Here is a 21,431-nt window from a genome sequence, read left to right on the forward strand (position 1 = left end):
TCTTGTAATTTTCCTCTGACATTTTCAGCCCACTGATGAGATGTCTGGCTTCTCCTTCTACCAAGTTCCATAGATACAGATGTTTGTCAACTGGCGTAATTGCCGAATTATTATGAATTGCTGATTCAAATTGCTGATAAAATCTTGGCCAGTCTGAAAAGGTGCCCATGAAAGGTTTAATTTCAAGCTTAGGTAAGCGTGGTCTCATGATTGCAGACTGAAGAACAGTTGTGTCATTCTTTGCGTTTGATTGCTGCTGGGGAAACCTAATTTCTTTGATCTTCTTGTTTGCTATTGCAATTAGTTTTCGGCCTTCTATTTGACGGTTTTCACACTCTTCTGCATCCCGTTCGTTCGCATCGTCTTCCTGCAACGCCTGTATCCGTTTCTGAATTTCGCTCAAATCTAGTAGTAGTTCGTGTAATCTTTGCGCTAATATTTCCATTTCGATGTCATCATATCCATCTTCGATCACTGTTCGTAGTCTTTGAACAAGTCTAGTTTCCGACGATCTGGTTGCTGTTCGAATGCGTCTTTCAGTTTGTAAAATGTTTGCATTTGAAACTGTAAACTGAGCAGTAGGTGCGTTAATATTCGTATTTTCCATGTTTCACTGAACTGAATTATGCACGAATACCGTTAACGGAAATAACACACACTACGTACATGGACATTACCGTATTCCTGTCTTTAACCTATATCTGTACTGTAATTGGTATTTCACTGCAACCTGAAGTTACACTGCATTCGTAAACAGTCCGGGTTTCCGTATTATGTTTTTACGACAGTTAAATCTTAAGTGTTGGTTATAGTACTGATCCTGTCAACAGAGGCTTTACACACTTGTAATATTCACTGTTTTTGCGACGCACTTTGAAACGTACACTGATGTTTCGTAACACTTCAAATGAGTCTGTTCGTAATGTATATAATTACGTATATTCCTTCAAATGTATATCCGTTGCTTAAAAAATTGAATGTAAGTAGAGATCTTACTTGGGTTAGCTGGTTTCTTGTTGATACGGCGATGTTGCGTGATGCTGCTTACCGTTGTCTGTCCGCGTTTTTCTAGCCGCTAATCGTTCCATAAACGGGTTTCGGCACCATTATGTAATGTTTTACTTCATAAGAACACTGAAATGTCATAGGGTTACTGATTTATTCTTACAAAGAATCATCTTCTGCTACAACAGCATCAAACATCACCATGACTACTATACTATTACTTTCATGGAGTCCATATTAAGTAGATAGCAAGAGTATGTTAACGTCCATGGAGGCTCAAACTCCTTAGCTGTGTAGCGAACAGGTACGGTCAGTTAGATAATTCTCCACAGATGGTAAGATAAAATGAACGTCGCACAAACTGGTTCAATCCTGTTTTTAGCTGTACCTACCTTAGTCGCCATTTTGTTAATAACATTTATAGGCTACCGGATGCACTTCATGATGCAGAGAAGATAATAACATAAAATGAATGACTTAACCCTTTATAGGGCAGGAATTTTTTTGTTGGTCATGAGTATTTTTTTATGTTTCTCTTAATCCTGAGTTGCAAACGAATAGGTTAGGACAGTTTTTAAGGCAATTTGCTCCTAAATTTGTTATATACGAATAAAAATACGGTGGCTAAATATTTAGCCACCATCCATTCTGACCCACAACTCTCTGTACGTGGATGGTGGCTACTTATTTAGCCACCATCAATATATGAAGTCACAATTTTCTTTCATTGGTAGGAACTTTGAAACAATACTGTAGGACAAATGCAAATAGTCTTTACAAATTTGGATGAACCTTGAACACAGACTAGGAGAATTTTCACGCTCATCTTGTATGTCAATGTCATCAGTATCTATGGGATCAGCTGACTCAATTTCTGACACATTTTCGTGCGATACGGAAACATTGATGCTTTTAGAGCGAGTAGATGTATCCATCACCCGATGTATGCAACAGAATCTTCAGCATCACTATCCCCACCTTCCTCGGAGTCGTATGTTTGATCTGCCGAAGCAGCGTCTAAGTAAGTTGAATAGCTCGTCTGCCAACACCTTATTTACGTCCACGTACTTCGCCATGACATATCTTGAGACACAGATAAGAAAATACGGTTAGACAGATAGATGTTTACTGGCAGCTGGACGCTGTTATAGTTATCATTTATAGCATAAAACCTCGGCCTAGGCCTACGGTTAAAAGTGAGGTTATGTTTCGTCACTTGCAAACTCGGATAAAGGCGATAATATTATCTGAGCGGATAATTTCCCATACTAAAGTCGCATATTGGTTACATGTATTTTTATTTCTACATGCATTTCTACCTATATAGTTTCTATAACTATAAGTGTTTCCTTTACAATGTAAAATAATTAGTTGGCAAGCGTAGTATTGTTTGGCGCAACTTCAAAAAACATCTTCATAAAATAATGTACTTGTAAAGAGATCTGCTTGCCGTTGGCAGAACGGACTGCCAGAATATCAACTGAAGACACTGATAGAGCCACAACTAGCAATTCAAATTCTGTTTGTTAGAAAAACAACATCGAATTCTCTCCAATACAGCATAACCATGTTTTTCCATGGAGCCTCAATGGATGGTGGCAATATCCTTAGCCACTTCGATCGTTTTCCAATCCCAGTTGCTTGCACAGCCTTCATTATCTTCTTTGTGGCTTACTATTTAGCCATTATCAGTTCAGGCATGTGGCTTATGGCGATAAAGACCAAATTTATAACAATTTGTTAAAAATATAGACCTTTATGTGGGGTGGCTAAATATTTAGCCGTTTTAGCTGTACCTATCCTAATCGCTATTTAGTTTTTAACATGTTTTTAGGCTTTACGTCACTATCCGACGGACGCTATTTTGGAGGGGGCCGTGGCCCAGTTCAAGGTTTTCAGTCACCATCTGACGAACAAATAACGTAACGTCAGAGAGTGACCAGCGAACATGACGACAAGGATCAAGCAAACTGTGCAGGTTCTATCCTGTTGTAGAGGACCGGAAATGCAGGATTAATCTTACAGCGCATAGTTTTATGGCGAGATGCCCTTCCCAACGTAATCTTGGTAGACTTTCCCTTACCTACACCATCTTAGAGGCTTTTCGTTACCATCCGACAGAAAAATAACTATGTACACTACTCCTCCTCCTTCTCGAAAACGCGTCTGTGTTAACGTGAGGTCTGCTTAAGGCTCTATGTCTCCATCCGACGAATAAATACATATGAAATGCGTCTTCTCGCTGCGGAGAGGATTTTTTGAAATTTAATCAAGACACACACAGAATGGTGTATACTTACTCTGTTAAGCTGAATGGCTCGGACAGCGCTTATCTTTGTCGCAAAAACTGGTTCAATCCTCTTGTCAGCTTTTTGGGTAGAGGGAGGGGCGGGGGAATGTATTCATACAATGTCTGTCGTTAACTTACCTTGTTTATAAAAATAAAATGATTTCCTCTCTTTTAGTCGCTACATACGACCAGATGGGGGCTACTAAATGAAATCCCTTACCTGGTTATGAATCGAACTTGCTCATAAAAATATTATCGAATGTAACGGAAATCATAAATTTAGTAATTACAATTAATGCGCTAACTGATAGTATGTTGTTGCTACTCCATCTAGATTGAGTCAGATAAGTGTACATGAGACAATACGTTTATTAGTTTTAATGTTATCATATTTCCCCACTGCAGATAAAAATAAAATTATTTTACCCTTTTTAGTCACTAATTGCAACAGGCATGGGAATACCTTAAAAAATCTCTAACCTATCTATAAATCGAACATAGTCACACAAAAATTAATCTGTCACGCTGAATAGTTCGGACGGCTACTCAGACAGCACTCTTTTAGTCGCATCTTTTAACAGTTTTTTTTTAATAATAAGGAGAATGAAATTTTGATTGTAGAGTTGCGAGCTTATAGATTTGAACACTAGAGTTCTTTCAATTGTCCGCTGTAATTTTCACGTTACTTAGTAAATAAAACTATGTGTTCAGAACCGATAAACCTCAACGCTATAATCATTAAAGCGTTAAGACTTTCGTTCAGGGAAAATACCTATAAATTGTATGTTATAGGAAAAATAAAAAATCTCAGATCTGAATAGCGGACAGACAGGGGATACTGTAACAAAGTTACGTTGTAAGAGGGTTTGGTTTAATTTACATTGACATCTGTCTCTATAGCTCAGGTGGCAGTACGCTGGCCTCTTTTTTCCCTAGCACACCGTCCACTCAAGATTTACAGAAGCATAGTGTTTAATTCCCCACACATGCACACACACTTTAATAACATTTTAGTAATTAATTATATAAAACACATTACATAGAACACGCAATCGAATACTTATTATTAACGTAGTGAATATACCAATGGAAAAAGACGCATTGACAGACACCTAATTAACGTAATATAAACTTTTAAAAAAAATTGATTAGGTTCGATTTACATCTCAGCTATGTGGGAAGTAGATTCCCACTTTACATCAAGGCAAATGTCGGGATAGTACCTAACTTAAGACTACAGCCTGCTACTACTCGTAAAACTGGATCCAAGATGGCGATTATGTAGGTAAGCCCTATGACTGGGCGAGTTGGCTGTGTAGTTACGGAGAGCACGCAGCTGTAAGCTTCCATCTGTATTGGTTCAGAATTTTCTCTAATAGTCGTAATTAAGTAAGAGTACTCGGCATATGCCTCTTGAAAATAGGAAAACACGTAAATCTATTATCATGGCTGACGACATAGGTGATTGCAAGGTACAACGTCAGTATTTTGCTTGGTTGTCTTAATTCGTATTATCAGAAAGAAGATCGTCCGTTATTGTTGCCTAAAGATATTAAAAATAAAGCACTGATTGAGTTATCGTCTGCTCTTATAACATCAAATTTATAAGAGAAACTCCTGTTGATATTCGTTTAGAATTTGAAACATCTGAAAATTATTATTCATTTGTGTGATGATACTTACCATCTTCTAACGAATATTGTTACAGGGCAATAAAGAAAGGAGAATCGATATAGCATTTCCTGCCACAGTAAAGAATTAGACACTTTAAACAATTATTGTACTTTTTAAACGTAACTGAACGCGATTTTGACGTTATCATCCCTGTCCTGACCGGGAATCGAACTCGTGAATACTATCTTACTTAGTTGTGAATACACAACGCTGTAATAATTGACAGTAGGGTTGTGTGTGCAGGTAACCTTGCTAGGAATCGAACAAGCCCGTAGTAAATACCAAGCAAATGCTGGGACTGTATGACACAGCACCCTGACTCCTGACCGGGAATCGAACTCGGAAATACTATCTTACTTAGTTGTACAACCACAACACTTTAATAATTGATAGGAGAGCTGTGTGTGCAGGTTTACTAGGACTCGAACCCGTAATCCCAATTACACGCTGGATTCTATCATATGGTGAAAGTGAAAAAATATCTACGGAGGTCGACGCTACGAGCTAATATCATTAAAAATAAAACTATAAAAATCAGGTGATGGAGGAATATTAGATTTGGAATGAAGTCTTAACGGAAGTCGATCAATGATTGTTACATGGGCAGCAGAATAAGTAACGATGCAGACCAGCTCGAGCAAGGAAGGCCTTTCTTAAGGAAACACATTTCTTCACCTCGAACATTGATATAAGAATTAGAAAGAAGTTTTAGAATACTTTCGTCCGGAGCGTGACATTATATGGAAGTGAAACATGGTCATTAACAAGTTCAGAAAGAGAGAGAATAGAAGTTTGTGAAATGTGGTGTTTCAGAAGAATGCTGAACGTCGGGAGTTTGCCGCCGCGTGGCGCAGGACTAAGACGAGCGCAAGACGATACATAACTTAATAATAATCGTGCTGGTACTCATGAACATTAATTTACCATAAAGGTGATCGAATCTAATGTATATGAATGTGGTAAACTAGTCGTACAGCCAACCAAACTTTTTTCAATGTGTAGAAATTCAATCGTGAGGGGAACACATTTATTGAGGAATTAATGGAATTGCGCTTTCCACTGCCCTTGAATGTCTCCCGCCTGTTATATAATCCTACAGTTCAACTCGCAGAGTCAGTGGTTCATTTCCTTCAGGAAACCCCAACTAACAGTATAACTCTACTAATATAACCAACAACCTCACTTATACGTGATTCGGTCCTGTATGCCTTGTAGTTAAATGGCGTGATGAATTACACTGGCGAGAGGATAGAGTAAGTTACCCTGTGTACCTGTGTATTTCATGCCACTGTTTTACTATACATACCATCAACAATAATCGGCTTTTATAGATATGTACTTTGATTAGCATAACAAGATGTTCAGTATGGCCCTTAATATAACCTAAGAATTGTAAACATCGAAGTGGCTGGACGGGGCTATATAGGCGCAGTCCTATAACTATCAAGAAGAAGAAGTAATTCTTCGAGGGAGCAATGCTAACCCCACTGGCGGCAGCCCTGGGAATGGTTTTCCGTGGTGTCGCATTTTCATACCAGGCTGTACATTAATGAAGACCATGGGCGATTCCTTTCCACTCCTATCCCATCGTCGCCATAAGACCTATCTGCCATTTGTTAGTATGGAGTATTTTCATTTCTACTGGGACGTGAACGGCCTGACTTGTATGAGCTCTTTCTGAATTACTGTGTGATACACTTATTCTTTATTAAACTTTTCTACCCAGAACGCAATGGAACATAGACTTCGTATCTACAGCAACGAGTCGCCTGCATCTTCGAAGAATCCAACGATGAAGATGATGATATAAAGACGATGAAAATGAATTTTCTATCGTGCGCAAGTTATTCTCCTAATACCAATTTGAATTGTCCTGATGAATGGAGCGATAACCTGACATTTAGTGGCACTATTTGAACTCCTGCTCTTCTGTCAAATAACCTGAATCGACCACGCATACAGAGGCCTTTACTTATCCCGTAGACAACGTGCGCTTCCGACATTACGTGCCACAGCATGAAACTAAAGCTCCCCTACCGAACCTTTTCCGAACTGTTCCGATTACTTTCTTACAGCACTATGCGACGCAACACGAAACTATTGCTCCCTCAGGAGCTAGGCTCTCGTGAACGTGCCATACATAATGGCCATGAAATTATAATTGTTGCAGCTTCTGTCATTTATAAAGAGAAGCGAATTATACCTAGAATCGTTCGTGAGGTGATAGAAATTTTTCAACGAATGGGATGGTTAAGTACTGAGTAGATCATGGCTACCCTCCATAGTTAACTCGTCCTGACTCTGGAGGCTCTGGAATGAACTATACTTGAGTCAGGTTACTATGGAGTGACACTTTCTTACTGCTCTGAAACCGACTCGTTGGCTGAACGGTCAGCGTACTGACATTCGTTTCAGAGGGTACCGGGTTCGATTCCCGGCCGGGTCGGGGATTTTAACCTTAATTGGTTAATTCCCATGGCACGGGGGCTAAGTGTATGTGTTGTCTTCATCATCATTTCATTATCAACATAACGCGCAGGTCGCCTACGGGAGTCAAATAGAAAAACCTGCACCTGGCGAGCCGAACCCGTTCTGGGATATCCCGGCACTAAAAGCCATACGACATTTCATTTTTACTGCTCTGAAGAAGATCCTGGAAGGCGCGGGCATATAATAAGTATTACTATCCCCGAAACGTTTAGTGAGGGGTTAGGAGAGATCTCAACTCTTCCAGTAGGAATGCCTGAGCAATGGAACTGAAAAATCAATTGAATCGGTAGTGTGATCGAAATGAGTTTTCCAAACCTTTATTAAGCCCATGATTGCGTCACACACATAAACATTTGTAGACAGAGGGGTCCATAAAAATTTCGACACTCTTTGATACTTCATATTTTTGGAAGAAAATGACATATCGCAGCAATCCTTGCGCAGTAGCGTAGTCAACTATTTTCTCACGTGAATGGCTTGACAATGTTGGCGCGCGGTTTCCAGCAGATGATAGTGCACAAATGAATGAAGTAAGTCTGTCGTTTGAGCGACACAAGGCCGTATTGAAGCGGTGTTCGAAGTACGAAAACATGATGGAGGTACAACAGCAATGGCGTAATGTGTACAGAACTCGGCCACCAACACGTACACCAATTTATCGTCTTCGGGATACATTTGAAGCCAGCGGTACTGTTCAGGATGTGCGTAAGGAAATATCTGGCCGACCAAACACATCAACAAGTCCAGCTTCCAGCGCTGCTGTGCTGCAACATTTTACTACGACACCTCAAAAATCTGAGTATCAGGGTGCACATGAAAGCGGCCGAGTAACCGTGCGACGAATTCTGAAGGCTGCAAAGTGGAAAGTATACATTCAGAGATCGCTGCAGGCTATGAACGAGGACGACCCGGATCGAAGGATGTAATTTGCGGATGGTTTGAAGGCATGCTTCGCGAGGATGAACGGTTTGTAGGGATGGTTATCTGGTCTGAGGAGGCGTAATTCAAACAGAATGCTACTATAAACCGCCACAACTGCGCGTACTGGGCTCCATAAAATCCTCACGTTCACGTGGACAAACATGTTAATCTACCTCGTGTTAATGCGTGAAGTGGTCTCTCATCGCGCGGTTTGATTGTCCAATTATTCTTTGAAGGTACCGTAACTGGTGAGGTGAATCGTCATATGCTGCAAACATGGATTTTACCTTCTATCCGAGAGGTGCTTGGAAATGAAAGATTTTACCTACAACAAGATGGCGTTCCACCTCACTACCACAGAGATGTCAGAGCGTACTTGGAAGAAAATCTACCTGGAGGATGGATAGATCGAAGAGGAGCTGCTGAGTGCCTACCACGGTCTCCAGACCTTACACCAGTAGTATAATTGAATGGTTCTGCGGCATCCTCCTCCTCCCGCGGCGCGGGAAATTTGAATTCTGGCGGGAAAATTGAATTTTTGGCGGGAGATTTGAATTTTGGCGCGAGATTTGAATTTGTAAACAAAGCCACGTGCTTTTTGACAGCTGTCACCGACAACAACGCATCGCTAACCTCACTGCTGCCATCTTGACGGGCCTAAACCTCAGTAGTGCCAACTTAACCTAACTAGCATGAGGTAAACAAAGCCACGTGCTTTTTGATAGCCACGTGCTTTTTGACAGACAACAACGCATCGCTAACCTCAGTACCGCCATCTTGACGGGCCTAAACCTCAGTAGTACCAACTTAACCTAACTAGCGCGAGGTAAACAAAGCCACGTGTTTTTTGACAGCCACGTGCTTTTTGACAGACAACAACGCATCGCTAACCTCAGTACTGCCATCTTGACGGGCCTAAACCTCAGTAGTACCAACTTAACCTAACTAGCGTGTGGTAAACAAAGCCACGTGCTTTTTGACAGCCACGTGCTTTTTTGACAGCTGTCATCCGCCATCTTTAAACTACAGAGCACTGTGCTGCCCTCTTTATCGTAGTAGGTGTAAATTCATCACCTGTCATCCGCAGTGCTGCCATCTTGACGGGTTAAACCTTAGTGCTACCAACTTAACCTCACTAGCGTGAGATAAACAAATCCACGTGCTTTTTTGACAACTGTCATCTGCCATCTTTAATCTATAGAGCACAGTGCTGCCCTCTTTAGCTACTTACCTTTGAAATGTGGTGGCGGATAATTTGAAAAATGCTTTTTGACAGCAGCCATCTTTAATCTAGAGAGCACCGTGCTGCCCTCTTTAGCTAGATACCTGTGGTGGCAGGCAATTCCACATGACAGCAGACATCTTTAATCAAGAGAGCACCGTGCTGCCCTCTATGTGGTGGCGGCAAATTCTACATGCTCTTGTTTGGAAACAAACTCACGCGCTTTTTTGACAGCCGTCATCCGCCAACTTTAATCAACAGAGCACAGTGCTGCACTCTTTAGCTAGATACCTTTGAAATGTGGTGGCGGCAATTTGAAAAATTCTATGTGCTCTTGTTTGAAAACAAAGCCACGTGCTTTTTTTTGACAGCTGTCATCCGCCATCTTTAATCAATAGAGCACCGTGCTGCTGTCATGCGGACAATTTCGTCAGCTGTCATCCGCCATCTTTAATCCACAGAACACCGTGCTGCCCTCTTTATGACATGTAGTAGCGGGCAATTTGAAAAGTTCTGTTAGCTGTCATCCGCCATCTTTAAACCACAGAGCACTGTACTGCCCTCTTTAGCTAGATACCTTTGAAATGTAGTGGCGGCAATTTGAAAAATTCTATGTGCTCTTGTTTGGAAACAAAGCCACGTGCTTTGTTGACAGCTGTCATCCGCCATCTTTAATCAACAGAGCACTGTGCTGCTATCATGGGGACAATTTCATCAGCTGTCATCCGCCATCTTTAATCCACAGAACACCGTGCTGCCCTCTTTATGACATGTAGTAGCGGGCAATTTGAAAAGTTCTGTTAGCTGTCATCCGCCATATTTAATCAAGAGCGCACCGTGCTGCCAACTTTAGCTAGATACCTTTGAAATGTGGTGGCGGCAAATTGAAAAATTCCACGTGCTCCTGTTTAGTAAACAAACTCACGCGCTTTTTTGTCACTTGTCATCCGCCATCTTACATCACAAACCTCAGTGCTACACTCTTTAGGTACATACCTTTGAAATATGGTGGCGGATAATTTAAAAAAGAAAAATTCTACAGCAGCCATCTCTCGACGCTAATTGCACAAGATGGTGGCTATACATAACTCCTTAAAGGTGCTTATGCAAGATGGCCGCTATACATAGGTTCTTATGAGACGCCCTTGGGATGCTTGCGCAAGATGGCGGTTATAACTGGCTCCTTATGAGATGCCCTAGGGATGCTTGCGCAAGATGGCGGTTGCTATTATGAGGCGGCTTAAGGGTCCTTGCACAAGATGGCTAGAGACGCCCTAAGGATGCTTGCGCAAGATGGCGGACACAAGGTGGCGGCTATACACGTCTCCTTATGAGACGCCTAAAGGATGCTTGCACAAGATGGCTGCTGCTCTTATGAAGAAAGCTAGCTTAGAGGCTAACGCGTCGTGCTAGTTCGATTCATTAAATTTGGGGCTTAAATACAAAATGTTAAATATCTCGAAAGCGGTGCATCGTAGAGCAAAACGGACAAAAAATTTCTGCCCAGTACCTCGGTTCGCAGTACGAGGAACAAGAAAAACGTAGTCTAATGATGAGATCAACGGTTCGGTTCCTACTTAGGCCCTTTGGCATTCGCTCTGTTTTAGCTTGTATTGAAGCAAGTCTTCGTAACATGATCAGGTTTAGCTATGGTAGAGAGTATAACGTGCCGTGCAGGTTCGATTCATTAAATTTGGGGCTCAAATGCAAAATTTTAAATATCTCGAAAACGGTGCATCGTAGAGCAAAACCTGATACCTAGGCTTGCAGTATCAGGAACAAGAAAAAAACATAGTCTAATGATGAGATCGACGGTTCGATCGCTACTTAGGTCCTTTGGCATTGGCAGCTATCTAATTCTACAAGATGGAGGCTATACATACCTTCTTATGAGGCAGCTTAAGAGCGCTTGTACAAGATGGCTGCTGCTCTTATGAGACACCCTAGGGGTGCTTGCGCAAGGTAGTAGTGACAAGACGGTGAATATACACAGCTCCTTATGGTACGGTCTAGAGGTGCTCACACAAGATGGTGGCTGCTCTGATGAAGAAAGCTAGGTTTGCATCGTGCAGGTATCTTTACAGCACTAAACCTCATACCTTTGAAATGTGGTGGCGGGTAATTTGAAAAATGCTTCTTAACAGCAGCTATCTTTAAACAATGGCAGCTATACATAAGCTGTTAAGGCCTCCTCTTATGTCAAGGCTTAGCTCTATCGAACAAGTTTAAACCTGCATCGGGATAGCTAGAGTAAGCACGTGCTGCAGTGATGACGTCATTATGCATGTTTAGACTTGCAAATCACTAAAGAAACATAACAAGACTAGAATCGAACACTGCACTCTATGCCGTTAACTTTATCATGTGATCGGAACATTTTAGAACACTAAATAAGTAGAACCGAACACTGTACTCGATACAACATGTGTTTAGAACATTTCAGGGGATACCTTTGTTCTAAGAAGATTAGATTACCGCACATTCCTTGTAGGGCTAATAGGCTAAAGGGCTAATGGGCTAAAGGGCTAAAGGGCTAATAGGCGAAAGGGCTAATGGGTTAGAGGGCTAGGTTGCCTCTCCTCTCTTTATCCGGGCTTGAGACCGGCTCTACAACTAGAGGCGGAGTTAACACCCTAAGGAAGGGAGAATGTTGGGAAATAATCTATACGAATATAGCTACTCGATCGACTATATACTACAGATGGATGACTTAGGTGAGGGTAAGCGCTTACTTAATAATACCTACACGACGTAATTCATACTCTATTTCAAAAATATCTTCTTTGTACTGTGTGTAACCAGCATCATGATAGGCTCTTAGCAGTTGTAAACGTTTTACGAGTACGTTGGGGTCTTAACAGTAGCTTATATCTACATAGGGTAACAGAGGCTTGTTGTGAACTTTGAGTCTATATGCAGACAGTTGATGTGCAGGGACTTGTTTTGATGTAATACGTGCTTCAGCAGTAGCGTTTCTAGGTACAAACTTAACTTGTTTCGATAGCGATGAAGCGTTGAAATTTCCTTCTTCTTTACCTTGCATCTCTTCTTGAGATGTTTGCACTTCGACAGAACGTGTAGTAGGCTTAGGAAATGAAGTAAAATCATCAAGCTGTAATGGCAATGAAACATTAAGATTTTCTTCTTCTTCTACTTTCCCTTTACTACTGTTTTGATCAACATCATTATCCTTATTATCATAATCATGATCTTGCCTCTCTATATCTTGAAGTTTGTGCTTCGTAACAGAACTTGCAGCAGGCCTAGACAACAAGGGAGAATTAAAAATCTCTCGCAGAGGTGTACTTTTTAAACATAAATCAGTGTTCGCTGGAATATGGTTGAGCTCTTTGTATTTTGTTCCCGATGAAGCTACATTACACGCGGCTTCATGACGTTGAGCGTTGTATGCGTTCTTGAACTCTCTTCTACAATGTTTGCATTGAAAAATTGTCCTACATGATATCTCATGACGTCTCCTGTGATAGCTTCGGGAAAATGCTTTTCCACACTCTTCGCAAGTATACCTAGACATAAGCTTTTCCATGACGGACTTTTATCTTCTGCTAACAGATTCTTCTTTAAATCTACTCGACATTTGTTACTCTCTACTTCGATGATGCGAACAGCTTAGCGATTAACAGTAAACTAACACAAAAGCGTATAACCAAGGTAGCAACAGTAAGGTTTAAGCCCATCAAGATGGTAAGAGTGAGGTTAGCGACGTTCTGCTGTTGGATTTTAAATTCCGCGCTATAACATGCATAAGGTGGCAGCCTTGAGGTTTACCGCCGTAAGGATGGCAGCAGTGAGGTTAGCGACGCTCTATTGTCCTCCAATGTGAGGTTAGGGTTCGTCAAGAAGACAGCTGTCAAAAAAGCACGTGGCTACGATTACCAAACAAGAGCACGTGGCAGTGACGTCACGATCGCGTAGTATGCTGCTTCATCATGCAAAGTTCAATGTCTACACCTACGTAGTTAACACTCTGCTATGTTCACAAGATTTGTACACATAACTATTCTTTATGCTTTAAGTTCGTGCACATAGGTTATGTTAAGATAGCATCAGATACAAGCGCTGGTCACGTGCTCTTGTAGAAGATGCATGTTTTATCAAAAGGTGGTGTGTACACGCTTTTAAACCTTGCTATTCTTACCGCTGCCATGTTCACAAGATTTTTAAACATCGCTGTTCTTTGTACTTTAAGTTCATGCACATAGGCTATGCTAAGATAGCAGCATAAACACATGCGAACGTTATACATTCTAGCGGGATGTGTTAATACGATAGTTGATGCATGCAAAATCGATAGGTGTTGTGTACACACTTTGAAACTTAACTATTCTTCGTGTTTTAAATCCGTGCACATAGGTTATGCTAAGATAGCAGCACACTCTAGCGGGAGAGGTTTTGTACTCTAGTTGATGCATGTATAATCGATAGGCAATGCGTACACGCTTTTAAAACATTTGTATTCTTACTGCTGCTGCTTTGTTCACAAGATTTTTATACATCAGTATATTTTATGCTTTAAGTTCATGTGTATAAGTTATACTAAGTTAGCAGCATACTTATAACGTTGTCGCACACTCTAGTGGAAGAAGTTTAATACGAAAGTCGATGCATGCAAAATCGATAGGTGATGTGTACACGCTTTGAACTTGGCTATTCTTTGTGCTTTAAGTTCGTGCACATAGGTTATGTAAAGATTGCAGCACACACAAGCGATGATCGCACGCTGTTGTGGAAGAAGTTTAGTATGATAGTCGATGCATACATTATCGATAGGTGATGTGTACACGCTTTGGAGTATAGCTCTTCCTTGTGCTTTAAGTTCATGCACATGGGTTAGGGATACACAAAAGCGATTGCTACATGCTCTAGCGGAAGAAGCCTAGTACGATAGTCGACGCATGCATCATCGATACGTGATGTGTACACGCTATTCTTTATGCTTTAAATTCACGCACATAGGTAGCAGCACGCAATTGCGATCGTTGTACACTCTAGCGGGAGAAATTTAGTACGATAGTCGATGTATGCAAAATCGATAGGTGATGGGTACGCGCTTTGGAATATAGCTATTCTTTGTGCTTTAGCTTTATACACATACGTTAGCAATACGCATATGCGATCGTTGTACACTCTGACGGTAAAAAAATGGTCGATGCATGCAAAATCAATAGGTGATGTGTACAAGCTCTTAAACATCGTTATTTGTTGTGCTTTAAGTTCACGTGTATAGGTTATGCTAAGATAGCAGTACAATCTAGCGGAAGAAATTCAGGATGATGCGTTGAAACATGGTTATTCATTGTACTTTAATTTTATGGGTATATGTTATGCTAAGATAACAGCACAATCTACCTGAAGAAGTTTAGTACGAGAGTCGATGCATGTAAAATCGATAGTTGATGTGTACCTACTTTGAAACATGACTATTCATCATACTTTAAGTTCATAGGTTATGCTAAGATAGCAGCACAATCTTGCGGAAGAAGTTTAGTACGATATTTGTTGCATGCAAAATCGAAAGGTGATGTGTACAGGCTTTGAAACATGGCTATTCTTTTTACTTTAAGGTCATGCGTATAGGTTATGCTAAGATAGCAGCACAATCTACCGTAAGGAGTTTAGTACGAGAATCGATACATGCAAAATCGATAGGTAATGTGTACACGCTTTGAAACATGGCTATTCATTGTACTTTAATTTTACGGGTATAGGTTATTCTATGATACCAGCCCAATCCAGCGGAAGAAGTTCAGTACGAGATACGGTGAATGCAAAATCATTAAGTAATGTGTACACGCTTTCAAACATGGCTATTCATTGTACTTTAATTTTATGGGTATAGGTTATGCTAAGATAGAAGCACGATCTAGCGGAAGAAATGTAGTACGAGTGTTGATGCGTGTAAAATCGATAGGTGATGTGTACACGCTTTGAAACATGGCAATTCATACTGCTGCTCAGTTCCCAAGATTTTTAAACATAGCTAATCCTAATGCTGCTCTTAACGACGTAGAGCTAAGGATTGATTACGTGACCGTGACGTCACGACCACGTGCTCTTGTTTGGTAATCTTAGCCACGTGCTTTTTTGACAGCTGTCTTCTTGACGAACCCTAACCTCACATTGGAGGACAATAGAGCGTCGCTAACCTCACTGCTGCCATCTTTACGGCGGTAAACCTCAAGGCTGCCACCTTATGCATGTTATAGCGCGGAATTTAAAATCCAACCGCAGAACGTCGCTAACCTCACTCTTACCATCTTGATGGGCTTAAACCTTACTGTTGCTACCTTGGTTATACGCTTTTGTGTTAGTTTACTGTTAATCGCTAAGCTGTTCGCATCATCGAAGTAGAGAGTAACAAATGTCGAGTAGATTTAAAGAAGAATCTGTTAACAGAAGATAAAAGTCCGTCATGGAAAAACCTATGTCTAGGTATATTTGCGAAGAGTGTGGAAAAGCATTTTCCCGAAGCTATCACAGGAGACGTCATGAGATATCATGTAGGACAATTTTTCAATGCAAACATTGTAGAAGAGAGTTCAAGAACGCATACAACGCTCAACGTCATGAAGCCGCGTGTAATGTAGCTTCATCGGGAACAAAATACAAAGAGCTCAACCATATTCCAGCGAACACTGATTTATGTTTAAAAAGTACACCTCTGCGAGAGATTTTTAATTCTCCCTTGTTGTCTAGGCCTGCTGCAAGTTCTGTTACGAAGCACAAACTTCAAGATATAGAGAGGCAAGATCATGATTATGATAATAAGGATAATGATGTTGATCAAAACAGTAGTAAAGGGAAAGTAGAAGAAGAAGAAAATCTTAATGTTTCATTGCCATTACAGCTTGATGATTTTACTTCATTTCCTAAGCCTACTACACGTTCTGTCGAAGTGCAAACATCTCAAGAAGAGATGCAAGGTAAAGAAGAAGGAAATTTCAACGCTTCATCGCTATCGAAACAAGTTAAGTTTGTACCTAGAAACGCTACTGCTGAAGCACGTATTACATCAAAACAAGTCCCTGCACATCAACTGTCTGCATATAGACTCAAAGTTCACAACAAGCCTCTGTTACCCTATGTAGATATAAGCTACTGTTAAGACCCCAACGTACTCGTAAAACGTTTACAACTGCTAAGAGCCTATCATGATGCTGGTTACACACAGTACAAAGAAGATATTTTTGAAATAGAGTATGAATTACGTCGTGTAGGTATTATTAAGTAAGAGCTTACCCTCACCTAAGTCATCCATCTGTAGTATATAGTCGATCGAGTAGCTATATTCGTATAGATTATTTCCCAACATTCTCCCTTCCTTAGGGTGTTAACTCCGCCTCTAGTTGTAGAGCCGGTCTCAAGCCCGGATAAAGAGAGGAGAGGCAACCTAGCCCTCTAACCCATTAGCCCTTTCGCCCATTAGCCCTTTAGCCCTTTAGCCCATTAGCCCTTTAGCCTATTAGCCCTACAAGGAATGTGCGGTAATCTAATCTTCTTAGAACAAAGGTATCCCCTGACATGTTCTAAACACATGTTGTATCGAGTACAGTGTTCGGTTCTACTTATTTAGTGTTCTAAAATGTTCCGATCACATGATAAAGTTAACGGCATAGGGTGCAGTGTTCGATTCTAGTCTTGTTATGTTTCTTTAGTGATTTGCAAGTCTAAACATGCATAATGACGTCATCACTGCAGCACGTGCTTACTCTAGCTATCCCGATGCAGGTTTAAACTTGTTCGATAGAGCTAAGCCTTGACATAAGAGGAGGCCTTAACAGCTTATGTATAGCTGCCATTGTTTAAAGATAGCTGCTGTTAAGAAGCATTTTTCAAATTACCCGCCACCACATTTCAAAGGTATGAGGTTTAGTGCTGTAAAGATACCTGCACGATGCAAACCTAGCTTTCTTCATCAGAGCAGCCACCATCTTGTGTGAGCACCTCTAGACCGTATCATAAGGAGCTGTGTATATTCACCGTCTTGTCACTGCTACCTTGCGCAAGCACCCCTAGGGCGTCTCATAAGAGCATCAGCCATCTTGTGCAAGCGCTCTTAAGCTGCCTCATAAGAAGCTATGTATAGCCCCCATCTTGTAGAATTAGATAGCAGCCAATGGCAAAGGACCAAAGTAGGGATCGATCCGTCGATCTCATCATTAGACTATGTTTTTTTCTTGTTCCTGATACTGCAAACCTAGGTATCAGGTTTTGCTCTACGATGCACCGTTTTCGAGATATTTAAAATTTTGCATTTGAGCCCCAAATTTAATGAATCGAACCTGCACGGCACGTTATATTCTCTACCATAGCTAAACCTGATCATGTTACGAAGACTTGCTTCAATACAAGCTAAAACAGAGCGAATGCCAAAGGGCCTAAGTAGGAACCGAACCGTTGATCTCATATTAGACTATGTTTTTCTTGTTCCTCGTACTGCGAACCGAGGTACTGGGCAGAATTTTTTTTGTCCGTTTTGCTCTACGATGCACCGCTTTCAAGATATTTAACATTTTGCATTTAAGCCCCAAATTTAATGAATCGAACTAGCACGACGCTTTAGCCTCTAAGCTAGCTTTCTTCATAAGAGCAGCAGCCATCTTGTGCAAGCATCCTTAAGGCGTCTCATAAGGAGACGTGTATAGCCGCCATCTTGTGTCCGCCATCTTGCGCAAGCATCCTTAGGGCGTCTCTAGTCATCTTGTGCAAGGACCCTTAAGCCGCCTCATAAGAGCAACCGCCATCTTGCGCAGGCATCCCTAGGGCATCTCATAAGGAGCCATGTATAACCGCCATCTTGCGCAAGCATCCCAAGGGCGTCTCATAAGAACCTATGTATAGCGGCCATCCTGCATAAGCACCTTTAAGGAGTTATGTATAGCCACCATCTTGTGCAATTAGCGTCGAGAGATGGCTGCTGTAGAATTTTTCTTTTTTAAATTATCCGCCACCATATTTCAAAGGTATGTACCTAAAGAGTGTAGCACTGAGGTTTGCGATGTAAGATGGCGGATGACAAGTGACAAAAAAGCGCGTGAGTTTGTTTACTAAACAGGAGCACGTGGAATTTTTCAATTTGCCGCCACCACATTTCAAAAGGTATCTAGCTAAAGATGGCAGCACGGTGCGCTCTTGATTAAAGATGGCGGATGACAGCTAACAGAACTTTTCAAATTGCCCGCTACTACATGTCATAAAGAGGGCAGCACGGTGTTCTGTGGATTAAAGATGGCGGATGACAGCTGATGAAATTTTCCGCATGATAGCAGCACAGTGCTCTGTTGATTAAAGATGGCGGATGACAGCTGTCAAAAACGCACGTGGCTTTGTTTCCAAACAAGAGCACATAGAATTTTTCGAATTGCCGCCACCACATTTCAAAGGTATCTAGCTAAAGAGGGCAGCACAGTGCTCTGTGGTTTAAAGATGGCGGATGACAGCTAACAGAACTTTTCAAATTGCCCGCTACTACATGTCATAAAGAGGGCGGCATGGTGTTCTGTGGATTAAAGATAGCCGATGACAGCTGACGAAATTGTCCGCATGACAGCAGCACAGTGCTCTATTGATTAAAGATGGCGGATGACAGCTGTCAAAAAAAAGCACGTGGCTTTGTTTCCAAACAAGAGCACATAGAATTTTTCAAATTGCCGCCACCACATTTCAAAAGTATCTAGCTAAAGAGTGCAGCACTGTGCTCTGTTGATTAAAGTTGGCGGATGACGGCTGTCAAAAAAGCGCGTGAGTTTGTTTCCAAACAAGAGCATGTAGAATTTGCCGCCACCACATAGAGGGCAGCACGGTGCTCTCTTGATTAAAGATGTCTGCTGTCATGTGGCATTGCCTGCCACCACAGGTATCTAGCTAAAGAGGGCAGCACGGTGCTCTCTAGATTAAAGATGGCTGCTGTCAAAAAGCATTTTTCAAACTATCCGCCACCACATTTCAAAGGTAAGTAGCTAAAGAGGGCAGCACTGTGCTCTATAGATTAAAGATGGCGGATGACAGCTGTCAAAAATGCACGTGGATTTGTTTATCTCACGCTAGTGAGGTTAAGTTGGTAGCACTAAGGTTTAGACCCGTCAAGATGGCAGCACTGCGGATGACAGGTGATGAATTTACATCTACTACGATAAAGAGGGCAGCACAGTGCTCTGTAGTTTAAAGATGGCGGATGACAGCTGTCAAAAAAGCACGTGGCTGTCAAAAAGCACGTGGCTTTGTTTACCACACGCTAGTTAGGTTAAGTTGGTACTACTGAGGTTTAGGCCCGTCAAGATGGCAGTACTGAGGTTAGCGATGCGTTGTTGTCTGTCAAAAAGCACGTGGCTGTCAAAAAACACGTGGCTTTGTTTACCTCGCGCTAGTTAGGTTAAGTTGGTACTACTGAGGTTTAGGCCCGTCATGATGGTGGTACTGAGGTTAGCGATGCGTTGTTTTCTGTCAAAAAGCACGTGGCTGTCAAAAACACGTGGCTTTGTTTACCTCTTGCTAGTTAGGTTAAGTTGGCACTACTGAGGTTTAGGCCCGTCAAGATGGCAGCAGTGAGGTTAGCGATGCGTTGTTGTCGGTGACAGCTGTCAAAAAGCACGTGGCTTTGTTTACAAATTCAAATCTCGCGCCAAAATTCAAATCTCTCGCCAAAAATTCAATTTTCCGGCCAGAATTCAAATTTCCATGAAGTTTGTCGATAGAACGAGCTACGAGAGACCATCGGCTATCACCCCGGCAACTCTGACAGCCGTGGTTCGGTCAGCAGTTCAGCGGCATCGACGTTGTTTGGCTGCTAATGGAGATCACTTTGAACACATAAAATAAACACCCCCGTGTGCAAGGATTCTGACGTTATGTCATTCTGTTCCATTAATACTGACTATCAAAGGGTAGTGTCTATAATTTTCTGGAATCCTCTGTATATCACATCTCGTTGTGACATTTTTCTTTATTGTCCATAATAATATCAATCATTATGAAATAGTTAAAATGGCCTAGTTCTTTTTACTAGGTGTGCTTATAGAGGCAGGATATGTTTTAATTATCTTAATTGTGGAAACAGATTTTCCAGTATGTGCGCCAGATCGTTCAATTGACTGGCTGAGAGTCAGAGCACCTTCTTCGTCTGTCCTCACTTTGTGTGTTCATGTGATGCACTTGGATATTCCTCAGGTTTCACAAGCGTATCGGTATAACACTACGGTAACACGACCTGGCCAATCAGAATGCATGGTCGCTGTTGGCCTCCGCCTTTTGCGAAAGCACTGCCATCTGGTATGATTTGTAGTAAATATGACAATTGATTAGGGATTGTTTTCACGTAAATGGAGTGGGAAATCGTTGTTTGAATTGCGTCAACATGCGGCTAATAAGTTCGCTTGGAAATGTTTGATAGATTTCCAAGCACTGGCTCGGTTTGCTGAGAAACTCAGGCTGAAATCGTAAATACTAGGTACTTTGATCAATTTAATTCTTCTAAGTTATCAGACAAACTTATAGTGTAGATGACAAAAGTAGGTCCGATTCGCTCATTGATGCCTTCATCTGCTGATCAATGTAAACGAACTATTCTTCTCTTCACCACCACCAAAGCGAGAGGATTGTGGGAATAAAAGCGGCCACGGCCACACACATTCCACGTTAGGAAAACAGTACTGCTGTTATGGACGTACAAGGAGTGAACACACCCATTCTATGACACCCATAATTCCTTGTGATTAAGGAATATTATACTGTACTTTGTAATATATTATGAAAGACAGGTAAAAAGGATGAGACCTTTTTGCCCTCAGTTATTAAAATAACTACTTAACA

The sequence above is a fragment of the Anabrus simplex genome, chromosome 10 (genome assembly GCF_040414725.1).
Source record: "Anabrus simplex isolate iqAnaSimp1 chromosome 10, ASM4041472v1, whole genome shotgun sequence".
Classification (NCBI taxonomy): Eukaryota; Metazoa; Arthropoda; class Insecta; order Orthoptera; family Tettigoniidae; genus Anabrus; species Anabrus simplex.